Source organism: Schistocerca gregaria, chromosome X (genome assembly GCF_023897955.1).
Source record: "Schistocerca gregaria isolate iqSchGreg1 chromosome X, iqSchGreg1.2, whole genome shotgun sequence".
Lineage (NCBI taxonomy): Eukaryota > Metazoa > Arthropoda > Insecta > Orthoptera > Acrididae > Schistocerca > Schistocerca gregaria.
Genome location: NC_064931.1, coordinates 359,053,821 through 359,068,386, shown reverse-complemented (window position 1 = coordinate 359,068,386; position 14,566 = coordinate 359,053,821).

The window sequence follows — 14,566 nt, the reverse complement described above, 5'->3', positions numbered from 1 at the left end:
AAATGTGTCAATGAAGTTTCCCCTTCCTGGGACAATGAATTCACGGTGTTCGTATTCCAATTTCCAGGAGTGTATTTCTTTATCTCCCTTCTTAAACAGTGGCTTAACTTCAGCATATTTCAGCCATTCAGGAAATATTCCACTGATAAACGACTTGTTACACAGATAGCTTAATATGTAACTTAGCTCAGAATCACATTCTTTAATTAACTTTGTTGATATTTCATCATACCCACTAGATGTTTTTGATTTTAAAGATTTTATGATGGACATTATTTCTGCTGGAGTAGTGAGGGTCAGATTCCTAATATGGAAGTTACTTGAAATGTGTGGTCTAAGGTATTCTATAGCAGCATCAACCGAACCTGACAACCCCATCTTTTCAGTAACAGTTATAAAATATTTGTTGAAAAGTTCTGCAACACTATACACATCTGTCACCAATGTATCTTTTATTCTTAATGCTATTTGTTCCTCTTCATGTCTGGTTCTACCGGTCTTCTCCTTCACTATATCCCATATTGTCTTTATTTTGTTATCTGATATGACTATCTTTTCGTTGTATTATATTTGATTTGACATCCGTATTACAGTCTTTAATATTTGGCAGTGTTTCTTATAATGTGTTATAGCATCAACATTGGAAATGTTTCGGATTGACAGATACAGTTATCTTTTTGTTTTACAAGATACCCATATTCCTCGAGTAATCCATGGCTTCTTTGTAGACTTTGCTCTAACATTGGTAAGTTTTGGGGGAAAGCAGTGTTCGAATAAGGTAAGCACTTTATTAGCAAAAGTGTTATATTTTTCATTCATGCCATGAGCACTGTAAACATCAGTCTAGTGAATGTCTCTGACGAGTGACCTAAAATAATCAATTTTTGGCTTACTGATTACCCTCTTGAGCTCAGATTTAACAGATTTTATATCCTGTTCTGTATTAACATTTAACAGAAGGAAATGCATGTCATGGTCTAATAGGCCATTGACTATTGGTTTTGTAATACAATTTTGTTCATTGGCCTTTTCTATAAAGATATTATCAATGGCTGTTTGTGAGCAAGTGGCTACCCTTGTGGGGAATTTTACAGTGGGAATTAAGTTGAATAATAGTGTTACTAACTCAAATAAGTTTTTATTGGGGGAGTCTTTAAGGAAATCTACATTGAAATTACCAGCAACCACTATTTCTTTGTTTTAGGTTGTTAATTGCTCCAGTACAGCTTCAAGGTGGTTTACAAACAGATTAAAGATACCTGCAGGTGCTCGATATACACTTTATATTAAGAAAGGATTTTTTGTGAAATTCTAATTCTGTTGCACATGCTTCCAAATGCTGTTCTAGACAAAATTGATGAATGTCTATGTTCTTAAATTTATGACAGTTTCTGATGAATGTGGCAACTCCTCCTTTCCCCATTTCTGATCTACAAAAGTGAGATGCTAACCTAAGCCCTGTAACACTTACCAAGTTCTATACCAGTGGTCACATGATGTTCAGAGAGACAGATTATGTCAGCTGGGTTTGAAGACTCTAATTCATCTATGCAGTTAGCTAATACATTAATTTTATTTCTCAGTCCTCGAATATTTTGATACAATAAAGGTAGCTGACATTTCACATTGACTGAGTTAAAACTGGGTATAGTTAAAACATTTGCTGACTGTTGAAAATTCTTAACCAATGGCTGTTTATGCTGATGTAATAAGCTGGAATTATGTTTTTTGATTTCTTTCTCAAACTAAAGATTTGTCTCAGTCCTAACCTCTCTTAAAATTTGCTTTCTTTCTGTCCTCCCTACCCTAAAAAAGGGTCTTTTCTGAACCCTATAACCACTGGTATTTTACCACTCATGACATTGCCTCCCCCATTTAACTTTCTTGCTATTTCCCCAGCCAATTTACTCTTCCCCTATCTGTGAGGTGCCTAGTATAATCCCACCTACTGAGAGAATCAACAGGCACCACACCAATGTGTGACTCCACACCCGACATGAGTAGCTGTTCCAGCTCGAAATTGACTCTCTTGACAGAAGAGTTCAAATGAGGTCGGTCATGGCGCCCAAGAAAAGATACAAACTCAACACTAGTATGCTTCGCTAGGTCACACTCTATACTGTACACAGGATCTGTGTCAATACTGTTACCTGTCCCACCCACTACAACCACGGTGTCTTCCTTAGTGAAATCTTTGCAAAATGATCCTAAATCCTCTGTCACCTGCTCCACACCAGCACTAGGTTTAAAAAAATTGGTGACCTGGTATTCTGATCCTAGTTCATCCTGCAAAAGTTGGCCAACACCTCTTCCATGGGAACTACCTAACAACAACACTTTTTTTCTCTTTACTGATTTCCCTACATTCTTACTTTTCCATTTGCTGCTGAAAGTTTGTTGTGCCCTGTCTATACCTGCAACTGCTTGAGGCTCACCAGTTTCTAACTGAAGCAACAGGTCAAATCTATTTTCCATTCACCATGAAGCTGTCAGAGAAAGTTCTAGGCCTGTTCCTCCTGTTGCCTGCTGCCACTTCCCACCTCTCCTTACCCTTCTCCCTCCTTAACCTGTCAAGATCTCCCCTGGCCTTGTCTAACTCAGCTTGAAGGGCGGCAATTTCCCCTCCTGTGCTAGTATCTTCCTATCTCTACTACAGATCCTACGAAACCACTGATGAGTCTCATTTACTTCCCCTATTCCCACCCCACTACAGTCACCAACATAGAAAAAATTACAGCACCCATCACACCAAAGCCCCGACCTAACAATTCTGCGGCAAGCAAGCACTTTTCACTTACTATAAATGTAATTGTTTATTAAGAATAACCCAGTTAAATTACAGATAAACACGAAAATATGGTTACACAAATCTGGCGTATAGGCAACTGTGTGTAAACAAAAAACAAAAGTGCAAAGTTTCTGAAACAACAACTTAAACTTTACACTAATTTCCGGAAATGCTAGTTAAATAATGAAGAGGTATGTTAAGTTAAATTGCTGGAGAGAGCAAGGGACAACTAAACGAAATTCTATAGATTTGCTGCAGCAGAATGTAAACAGAAACTACGACTGTAAGGTCTTTTCGCGTTTTCTGCTATATTACGTATGGAAAAAATAAACCTTTAATGGTACACTTAAAAGGCACACTAATACACCTATTTACCACGAAATCAGTACTAATCTATATGTTTTATAATCTAAAATGACTTATCTTTACGAGAACACCAACACCAGCGCTAGTTGCGTCCCTGCAGGGCTAATAAATCATCTACAAAATATTTAAACTAGAACTCAACTCCCGCCCTAATACAAAGCCCAGAACTCTAATAAACGCTGCCACAGAGGTATTCAGTCCTAATGGAATTACTTTTTGTATTGATAACATTTCCCGGAAAACAGAAATGCTGCATTTTACAGGATTCCGGACTTAACGGGATTTGCCAATAGCCAGCTGTCATGTCGAGGCTGGTTAAATACCTTACATTATGAAATGTTTTGCAACATTGCGTCCAGATTTTCGGGCCTGTCCACCTCTCTTTTTACAATTTTCTTTAGAGTTCGTGCATCAATTACCAGACGTACTCCCCCAATCCTTCTTGTTTACAATAATAACTGGACTGTTATATTCGCTGTTACTCCATTCTCTCACTCCCCATTATATAATCTGATCTATATCATTTTGCTCGGCCTGTCTCTTGGGTAAAGGTACTGAATTCGATCTCACAAACAATGGATCATGATCCAAAGTTGTAATATAGTATTCAAAATTTCGAACCAGTCCGGATGTATCCGAAGATTCTCTACTGTTGTTTGCTAAGATAATAAGGAATTCTGCTCTCTGGTCTGAGGTTATGCCTATTAAGTTATTCATAATTTCCTTGAAATCATGCCCCCGCCTGTCATCATCACTTATGGCCGTCTTAACATAGTACATTTCGTAATCATTTCTCGAACCATCATTTCCTTGACCGATTTCTATTAGCAAAGACTCATTTCCCTTTTCTGACACGCGCTCATTCTTTTCAAATTTCACTTCAATAATTTTGGATTCACGGTTAACCTTCACCATTTCCTGACTGAAATCGATTAATACTTTTTCTTTTTCCAACCAATGTATTCCTAGTATCATTTCAGTCTGGTACGACCAAGAAATCATTTTCCAACTCCTGTCGTTTGGCACTGAACTCAGCTAATACTTGCTTCTTTATTGGCTTACTAGATTTGCATGTGGCGCCTACGATCTTAAAGCTAAAACCGACATCGTGACAAGTCGAGGATTATTACAGATGTATTGGAAAAATTATTGAGAGATTGCGCTTATCTGAGAGCCAGCATCCAGAAGCACTTGTATTCTGCTTTAATAAATGTCAACCAGGATTATGGTCTGTTTTGTGGTGAAAGTATTGTCATTATTTTGTTTCTCCCACATCAGATTTTGCTTGACAGTAATGTCGCCTAAAGACATGTCCTTCTCCCAAAAATTATTTATCATGTGGCTTCTTCGATTTCTGAATTTCCAAGTTTTAAATACTTGAACCCTTTGTTGAAATGCTACCGTATCATCAGGTGGTTCTTTCTTTCTCTGTACAGTAATGGCTTCAGGATCTAGTTTGGAAGCATCGTCATTGGTTTGTACAACATTGCAGTTAGTTCCACCTTCAATGGTTTCAGATATATCTAAATTTTCGTCATCCGAGCAGTAGTCTAAATTCGACCATTCAATTCCGCTTTCGTTTTTGTTCTAAGTTCGTTTTCTGATTTATCGTCGGACCTTAATTCAGGCTCACAGTTTTCTTCTGATGAGCTATCATCCTCATCAGCTCTAATAACGTCCACAGTTGCTTCATACTTTGTATAATCTTCATGGTCTTCACGAACACGTAGACAGTGGTCTATATTTCTATTATCTTCAAATTCGTGAATTTCGGTAGCAGTTTCTACTGTTAGCGGGTCGTTAACAGAGCTTATTTCATCATTAATGCTGAGGATTTCGTACTCCAACATAATTCTATGCATAACAGCCTTTTCGTTGGCTGCATGTGAACGTTGCCCGATGTTTTTAATTTCCTCCTCCTTATTTTCAGGTCACGTCACCTCATCGACGTCCCTATTATCTCTCCTACCTTAAATTAACTTTTGGTCGCATATGCTTTCTTAACATCCTCCCATTCGCATTGTGTGAGGCCCCTGTACATACCGTTCATCCGCACAGGTCATTCTGCCACCTCTGAAAACTAATTTTCGCCATTTACACTACTACTTGTACTTCTACTCGCAGCTTCTCTTGCGTCTACGAATCCACCCTCTCTTTCCTCGACTACAGAGCTATTATTTTCTGTAGGCAAGGAGCTTTGGTGGTTGCTTCTAGTGTACCCTTTAGAATTTTCTGGGATCTTTTTCCACAGTTCCCAGATAATTGCGGATTCTGATTATCTACTTCTTAAGGGTGTCAACTTCCACTACCAGTATTCGCAGAAATCTTTTAAAGAATTTCTGCCGCTATTATTATGGAGTTTAGCTATGATAAACTCCCACGATAAGTAATCCTGTTTTTGTTTTGAGCAGTTCTCTTAAGTGAATTTTTGTTTAAATTCGTCAAGAGTCATTTGCTGAGTATTCAGTTTAAGTCTACAGCGCTTGGCATCACCTGCCAATGCGCTGATAATCACATTTATTTTTTCCTGATCAGACAAATAATCAGGAAGAGTTCTTTCACAGTTCTTTACAAAATCTATCGTATGCCATCTGTTATGTTTCTTGGTGGATACGAAACTTTCCTCGCCTCCCAACAACTTGTTAAGTGGTGTTCCGTTGGTAATAACACCAGACCGGTATCGTATTTTACATTCATGGACAGAAATTTTTCCTTGAATTTGGGATGTGCTTTGATCACACTTCTGTTAACATTCAATAACTTGTTTACTTAAAACATTTTCGGCATCTGAAACTATTCTTCTCAAATGTGAGATTTCACTCTTGCACTCACCTACTATTTTACTTTTCGTCACTACGAAAGTTCCTATATATTCCTGGGTATTAATGATTACAGCATCTAACGTTTCATTGGTATCATTAATTTGTACCTGCATATTAGCCGTGTTTTCATTTATGGAATTAATTTTATTTTTCATTTCAGTAACAGCAGAGCTTAAAGTACCTATATTTTGGTCTACGTGTTCTGTTGTCTTATTTTTGTGTAATGAAACTTCCTTTGAATTTTCAGATCGCTAATCTATGTTTTAAGCTGGCTTTAAAGGTTTCAACCTTGGGTTGAAATTCGTTTGTTAAGACCACTGACTTGTTTTTTCATTTGGTCAGACACCATTTATAAATAGTCAGTCACACTCAACAGTGTGAATTTTCGTGCTCTTACTCTACCTCATATGCTTCAGTTCTTTCTATATTTGTGGGGAATCAAACATGTCAACTAATTCGTTCACATATCGCCTAGAAAGTCCTCAGCGCGAGCACCATCTGTTAGCTGCTCGCTTGAACTACACTACTGGCCATTAAAGCTGCTACACCAAGAACAAATGCAGATGATAAACGGGTATTTATTGGATAAATATATTATACTAGAACTGACATGTGATTACATTTTCACGCAGTTGGAGTGCATAGATCCTGAGAAATCTGTACCAAGAACAACCACCCCTGGCTGTAATAACGGCCTTGATACGACTGGGCATTGAGTCAAACAGAGCTTGGATGGCGTGAACAGGTACAGCGGCCCATGCAACTTCAACACAATACCACTGTTCATTAAGAGTAGTGAATGGCGCATTGTGACGAGCCAGTTGCTCGGCCACCATTGACCAGACTTTTGAATTGGTGAGAGATCTGGAGAATGTGCTGGCCAGGTCAGCAGTGGAACATTTTCTGTATCCAGACAGGCCTGTAGAGGACCTGCAACATACGGTCGTGCGTTATCCTGCTGAAATGTAGGGTTTCGCAGGGATCGACTGAAAGGTAGAGCCATGGGTCACAACACATCTGAAATGTAACGTCCATTGTTCAAAGTGCGGTCAATGCGAACAAGAGGTGACCGAGACGTTTAACCAATGGCACCCCATACCATCACACGCTTCTAATGTGCGTTAACCGCGATGTCGCCAAACACGGATGCGACCATCATGATGCTGTAAACAGAACCTGGATTCATCCGAAAATAAGACGTTTTGCCATTCGTGCACCCAGGTTCGTCATTGAGTATACCATCAAAGGCGCTCCTGTCTGTGATGCAGCGTCAAGGATAACCGCAGCCATGGTCTCCGAGCTGATAGTCCATGCTGCTGCAAACGCCGTCGAACTGTTCGTGCAGATTGTTGTTGTCTTGAAATGTCCCCATCTGTTGACTCAGGGTTCGAGACGGGGCGGCACGATCCGTTACAGCCATGCGGATAAGATGCCTGTCATCTCGACTGCTAGTGATACGAGGCCTTTGGGATCCAGCACGGCGTTCTGCATTACCTTCCTGAAACCACCGATTCCATATTGTACTAACAGTCATTGGATCTCGACCAACGAGAGCAGCAATGTCGGGATACGATAAACCCCAATCGCGATAGGCTACAATGACTTTTATCAAAGTCGGAAACGTGATGGTAGGCATTTCTCCTCCTTACACGAGGCATCACAACAACGTTTCACCAGGCAATGCCAGTCAACTACTGTTTGTATATGAGAAATCGGTTGGAAACTTTCCTCATTTCAGCACATTGTAGGTGTCGCCAAAGGCGTCAACCTTGTGTGAGTGCTATGAAAAGCTAATCATTTACATATCACAGCATCTTCTTCCTGTCGGTTAAATTTCGCGTCTGTGGCAAGTCATCTTCGTGGTGTAGTAATTTTAATAGCCATTAGTGTATATGGATGACATTGCGAGTAGCCTTTTTTTTGGATAGTTGCAGAATTTCCAAAGCCAGAACAATGGCCATGGAGACGAATGGTGCTAGTAGCCTATTTTAGCGGCCATGGATAAGATTTCAGGAAGTTGGAAAATTGTTGCACTATGTACCCGAAGCACAGAGGCTTTCATGGATGAAGCTGCTGGACCGCACATCTGACAGAACACTGTATAGTAGGCTTCATTACGCTGCTCTGTGTATTCTGTTATACAGCTCATGTATTATCTAGTCACAAGCACACTACTTGAACTGGCTTCATTTTTATTCACGATTGAGTGAACTGCCCGGAGAGTGACATTCCTTTAGCACAAATGACGCGTCACAAACATACCGTTCTTTGAAGTGACACAAATATGTTGATGCCAGTCTTCGTGTTTGGAGAACCAAGAGGAGAAAGTTTACCTGTACGTGTGTTTTCTTGTATTTCTATGGTCACTGTGGTCTATATAAATGACATTCTAAACGATATGAGCGCCGTTTACTTGGTTCACAAGGCCTTGAGTGTATGTCTCTATGCTGTTCATTTTTGGAAGACAACCTACCACCAGCTTGGAGACAAAAGTGATGACATTTTCTGCAGGACCTGAACATCATTTTGCAGGACAATGCTAAGCACGTTCAGTACAAGTTGTTACAGATTTGTTTGACTGATGTGGTTGCTAAGTGCTATAACACCTGCTCCACTCCCCTGACCTAGGCCGTCGTGAGTTTAACTTGATTTCTAAACTGGAGGAAACACTTCACGGCATTCGCTTCAGAACTGTAACAAATTCGTTGGGCAGTAGACAGCACAGTTCGAACTGTCAACACATCTGGCACTACTAAGAGTTTCCTACGACCTCCACATCACTGGCAACGGATTATACACAACGCTGAGACTACTTTGAAGGTCAGTAAAACTTTGAGACAAATATCTATTTTGTACGAGCTGTAAATAAATAGTTGCCACTATAAAGTTCCAACCCTCATAATTGCATCCTGTTACCGACCTCTCAACTCAGATGATACAATTGCTGAAAGTTTAGAACAAAATTTGACTTCAGTTTCAAACACGTACCCGACTCATACAATTATAGTTGGTGGTGACATTAATTTACCCTCGATATTTTGGCGAAAATATGTCTTTAAATCCGGAGGTACACATAAAACTTGTGCTAAATGCATTCTCTGAAAATTATTTCGAGCAGTTGCTTCTTGAGCATACGTTAATAATAAACAGTTATAAAAACAAACTTGACCTCTAAGCAACAAATAATCCTGAACTAACAAAGAGCATCAAAATGGGTACAGGAATTAGTAAAAATACGGTTGTCGTAGCGAAATTGACTAAAGTAACCCCCAAATCCTCCAAAAGTAAATGAAAATCATACCTATTCAAAAAAGCAGATAAAAAGACACTTGATGGTTCCTGAGATACCATCTCCACTCCTTCCAAATTAACAAATGGTTCAAATGGCTCTGAGCACTATGGGACACAACTGCTGTGGTTATCAGTACTGTAGAACTTAGAACTACTTAAACCTAACTAACCTAAGGACATCACACACATTCATGCCCGAGGCAGGATTCGAACCTGCGACCGTAGCAATCGCACGGTTCCGGACTGCGCGCCTAGAACCGCGAGACCACCGCGACCCGCTCCAAATTAACAATGCACCTGTTGGTGTAGAAGAGATTTGGCTTGAATTATAAGACATAAATTGAGATTTGTGCTAAATAAATTAACAAATGAAGGAGCTGATCCCTCTTGGTACAGTGATCAGAATACTGCTGCAGAAACAACGAAAAAAGCATGCGAAATTTAAACGAACCCAAAATCTCCAAGATCGGGGATCTTTTACATAAGCTTGGAATTTAGTGGGGACTTTAGTGCGAGGTACTTATAATGGTTTCCAGAACGAAAGTTTGTCTCGAAACCTGGTCGTATGTGAAGTATGCTAGCGGCATGACACAATCAGTGCGCCGCGCGGTCTTAGTCCAGCGGTCTCAGGCGCTGCAGTCAGGGATGTGCGGCCGATCCCAGCGGAGGTTCGAGTAATATTTCGGGCATGGGTGTGTGTGTTTGTCCCTAGCATAATTTAGGTTAAGTAGTGTGTCAACCCCAGCAGTTGAGTCCCATAAGATTACACATACATTTGAACGTTTGAACACAATCAGTGCCTTCTCTGAGCGATACCAACTGAGATACTGTCGACGACAATGCTGCTAAAGCAGAGTTACTAAACACAAACTTCCGAAATATCTTCATCAGAGAAGACGAAACGAATATCCCAGAATTCGAATCAAGAACAGCAGCCAAAATGAGTAACTCAGAAGTAGATATCCTCTGAGTAGTAAAGCAACTTAAACCACTTAATAAAAGCAAGTCTTCTGGTAAAGATCGTATAACAATTATTAGGTTTTAGAGTATGCTGATGCAGTAGCTCCATACTTATCAATCATATACCACCAATCGCTCAGCGGAAGATCCTTATCCAAAGATTGGAAAGTTGCACCAGTCACACCAATACTGAAGAGAGGTGATAGGATTAATCCACTAAATTACAGGCCAATATCATTAACTTCTGTATGCTGCAGTTTTTTTAACATATACTGTCCTGGCATTATCAGTTACCTCGAAAAGAACTACCTGTTGACACAGAGTCAACAGGGATTTAGAAAACTCCGTTCTCGTCAAACACCACTAGCTCTTTGCACACACCATGTGTTGAGTGCTATTGACAAGAGATTTCAAATTGCTTCCCTACTTCCAGATTTCCAGAAGGCTTTTGACATTGTACCACACAAGCAGCTTGAATTGAACTTGCGTTCTTATGGAATATTCAATAAAACCTCTGTCAGGCAATGAAGTGTGATTTGCTAAGTATCCATGTAGATGTTGATGAATATTCGGAAAAGTACGAGATCTTGTACGCTTGGCTGAAGCCGAGTCTCCAACAACCTTTCACTCCAAAACAAGCAGATGGTGACAAGCTGTTCTGTACTACTACCAGTGACTATGCAGAAATAATGAACAAGGTGGGAACGAATGGCTTCTCACGTTAAACGTTTCCTGTCACAAAACCGAAGATCATTAAGGCAGCTATAAAGGCGTGGTAAATATCCCTGACACAGAAGACCACAGGAAAGTACAGCGTGCAGAAGACAACTGAAGTACTGCAGATGCCAAGGGCTCCATCATGCAGCCTGACAGTGCACCTCTATGACCTCCGACGATGTGTGCGATATGCAGCAGCGACCACAACAGTCAAAGAAAACTGACATCAAGTGCTGCAACTGTGGCGCCCAGCATCCTGCTAGCTACAGAGACTGCATCACGTTTAAAAACGCACATAGACGCCAGAGGGACCTCCCGAATCGCGATCCAAAGATCATTAGTACCAAAAACGGGTACATCAAGCAGAGGCTTCGTAGCCCCGCCTCCTGCGGAAAGTACAGCCAGAGCGTCCACCTCTCACGGAACGTCCTTAAGCAAGAAATCAGCAGAGGCTTCTAGCGGCAGACGTTGTAAATGGCCAAACCCCGCCGCCAACAGCGACAGAAGACACTCAGTCCCGCAATGAACTTCACCCAGAAGCACCGTCACACACTCACTGCCGCAAACTGTGCAACAATCTGTTATGGACCTCTCCAACACCGTGGACTCAATACGCCCAAGACTCTCCTCAAAGAACTTTCAAGAATACTGACTACCCTCCCGGCGTCTCATCAGTGTCTGCAGCGGTCAGAAGCACCACACCAGCCGTCTGAGAACCAACACACATAGCACATGACCAGATACAGGCACACTGTGAACTTCGCTAGTGCAACGTGGAATGCCAACGGAGTCAGTTCCCACTTTCTTGAAGAGAATATTGACATTTATCTTCTGACTGAAACTTATCCTAAGCCACATTTTTTAGAGCCACTGTTCCAGACTACACTTATTATCTTAATGATCGCCTCACTGCTGTGGGAAGTACAGCAGTTCATGTCTGGAGCACTCTGCAGCAATGCGAAGAGCAATTTTCGCCTCTTACTAACATAAATTCCAAGTCAATATCTTGGGAGGCCCAACAAGGTACTCTTAATATTCTTCACAGTCTATAGACCACCTCGTCCACCCCTCACACCTGAATGTGCTGAACACCTGCTTTAACACAGAGGTCAACGCAGAGATCGGCAAAAAATGTCGATAGCCAAGACATCGATATTTCCCCAAACCAATATCAAAACATACCTCGAAATTTATGTTACCGATTTATCAGTTAATCGGTATTTAGTACTTAATAGTGAAAGCGAAAATGTTTTGAGTGTGTTTTCTTGATTCATTGGTACTCTAGTTTTCATCAGTAGATTTCTTGGTCATTCCACCTACTACCAATCTTTGTACTCTGACTGTAAACATCTTACAATGAGCTTAATTAAATTTTATACTCAGGACCACACATGAGCAATGGATTTGAACGTGAATGTATCTCTATTACGCATCCACGAAAGCTGTTTCTTCCTTGTGTCACTTATACCATTGCAAATGATAGGAACAAGATGCAAAATGCACACATTTGATGACAACACTGAATGGTGGAAACTATCATTCCCTTCTCCCAGCTATGAGGCAGAATGTGCGCGTCTCTTACCGCTGATCGCCTGGATCACCCAAAGACAGACAGACTGTAAAAGTAGTTTATGCTTGGCACTTAATATCAGTTCTAAGGTGGCAGAATAAATGAAGGTCAATTTCGCACCTTACCTAAGAGTTGTATACATCACAACGGTAAGGTAAATATGACACCTAACTTACTGCGCTTGTAATGAGCAGATTTGCCTGTAAGTATGTAATGATAAAGGGATGACACTCAGTCTACGGTATTAACACACTGCTCCTGTATAATGCATGTCAGTGAGCAGAAGGTGAAACAAGCAGCAAAAGGTAACATTTCGTGTGGAAGCCAAAGTGGGCAGACGCAGGGGCCGTACCACGGGATGCACCACGAAAAGCTCTTAGGGGGCGTCCTGCGGCGGGAATCAGTGACCGGACAGGTGATGCATACTGCAGAGCAAGTAACGAGCCGCCAGAAGTAGGACAGAAAAAAGCTTTAGAAAACTGCATTTAGAATTCCAGATGGATACGAACAAAACCAGTGACGCAGCTGATCACGTGAACAGCGAATGGTACGCATGTGAGCGGGCACGAAACGTCCGATTGGCAGAAACGAACTAGGAAACTGTAAAGTGCCGGGATTTTGACGCAGTTCAGTGGTAGGGCCCTTGCAATTGGCAGTGAGAGTTTCCACAAAATAAGAGGAACTCTCCTTTGGTCAAAAAAAGCCGTGACATGGAGAACGAATGAACTCAGGTGGGTAGAGAGTTTGGCTACGAGAAAGACGAGAGCGAAATGTTTGAGGACGCTTTTCCCAACTGGCGTCGAGTGCATTATGGGGCGCATAACACTCTGTACGACGCAGAGGAGAACTTTGAATGAACACAGCATTTACTGCGGCTGACATTCAGCTAGATATTAGCTGAAGCGTCGTTGAGCTCCCACTGTGGAGAAACGAACCAGCCAGTTAGTTAACTGTCCTTGTGAGGACTGAGAGGGTATTATAATATGCATGCTGCTCCGACCATGAGCGTGCATATCGCCTAATTCCAAGACCAGAGTGCGTGTTTTCTCACACAACGAGAAACAATGGGAGAGTTTCTGCTGGAAAAATGAGCAAAGGCGTAATTAGTTTTTACACGAATTTCAGAGGACGAGAGCAGCCATGCGGACAACATCTCATCGCAGCTAAGGTAAATGCCACTCACAGAAGCGTAAACTTTTTGGTTCACCAGGTTGCGTCCAGTGTAAACTCGAGCGACCTTGAGTAATCTTTTGCTCAACTTGTCACAAAACTAACCATCCTCCGTAGACTTGATTGTCATCCTAAATAGTACCAAACTTTGAACCAGAATCGTAGTACTGGTCAACACCATGACATAGTCGTAAGGATAATTTTGTAAAGAAACTTCTAGTTAAAATTTGCCATTGTGAGGTTTAGGATAATTTCACTTTCTTAGGACGAGATGCATTCGTTTGACAACTCCCATAACATTGTCACATTTTAAAATGCGTAAATGCATGTACTTCTGTGACAAGACAGTAACATTAAACCAAAGTTATTCACAGCTTACACAGTTGTTGTTCAGACCTCCAAATCTTAAACAGTCAATTAATATATGCTATTTTTCACACACATTAATGCACTGGTATTTAGTGGAAAATGGACTCTGTTGTCTCAGATTTTTCTAGAGAGTACAATGTTTTATTCTCGGAACACTTACAAGAAGCGTTTCACTCCCAAGAAGCCGAGACTTGCCTATCGTCAGCCATTTCCCTTCTGCTTGCTCGTCATTCGTCAGGCACGTCTAGCACGAGCAATATTCCCATGAACCAGGAACGGCGCTACTCTGTGTAGCATCTCGTATGGCTCACACAGTATCTAGAACATCCACAGAAGAATGACGCAAGCTAACGCCCTCCTACCACCTATGACTTCAGTTGTTCAAGTAGTCTGCTATTGTTATCTAGTTATCGCGACTTGATACGCTGTATATAAATGAAATGAACGCAGTGTCAGTGTAGAGATGGATTCGGTACCCACACTGTTTCATGTGTACATGTGATTGTGTGAAAA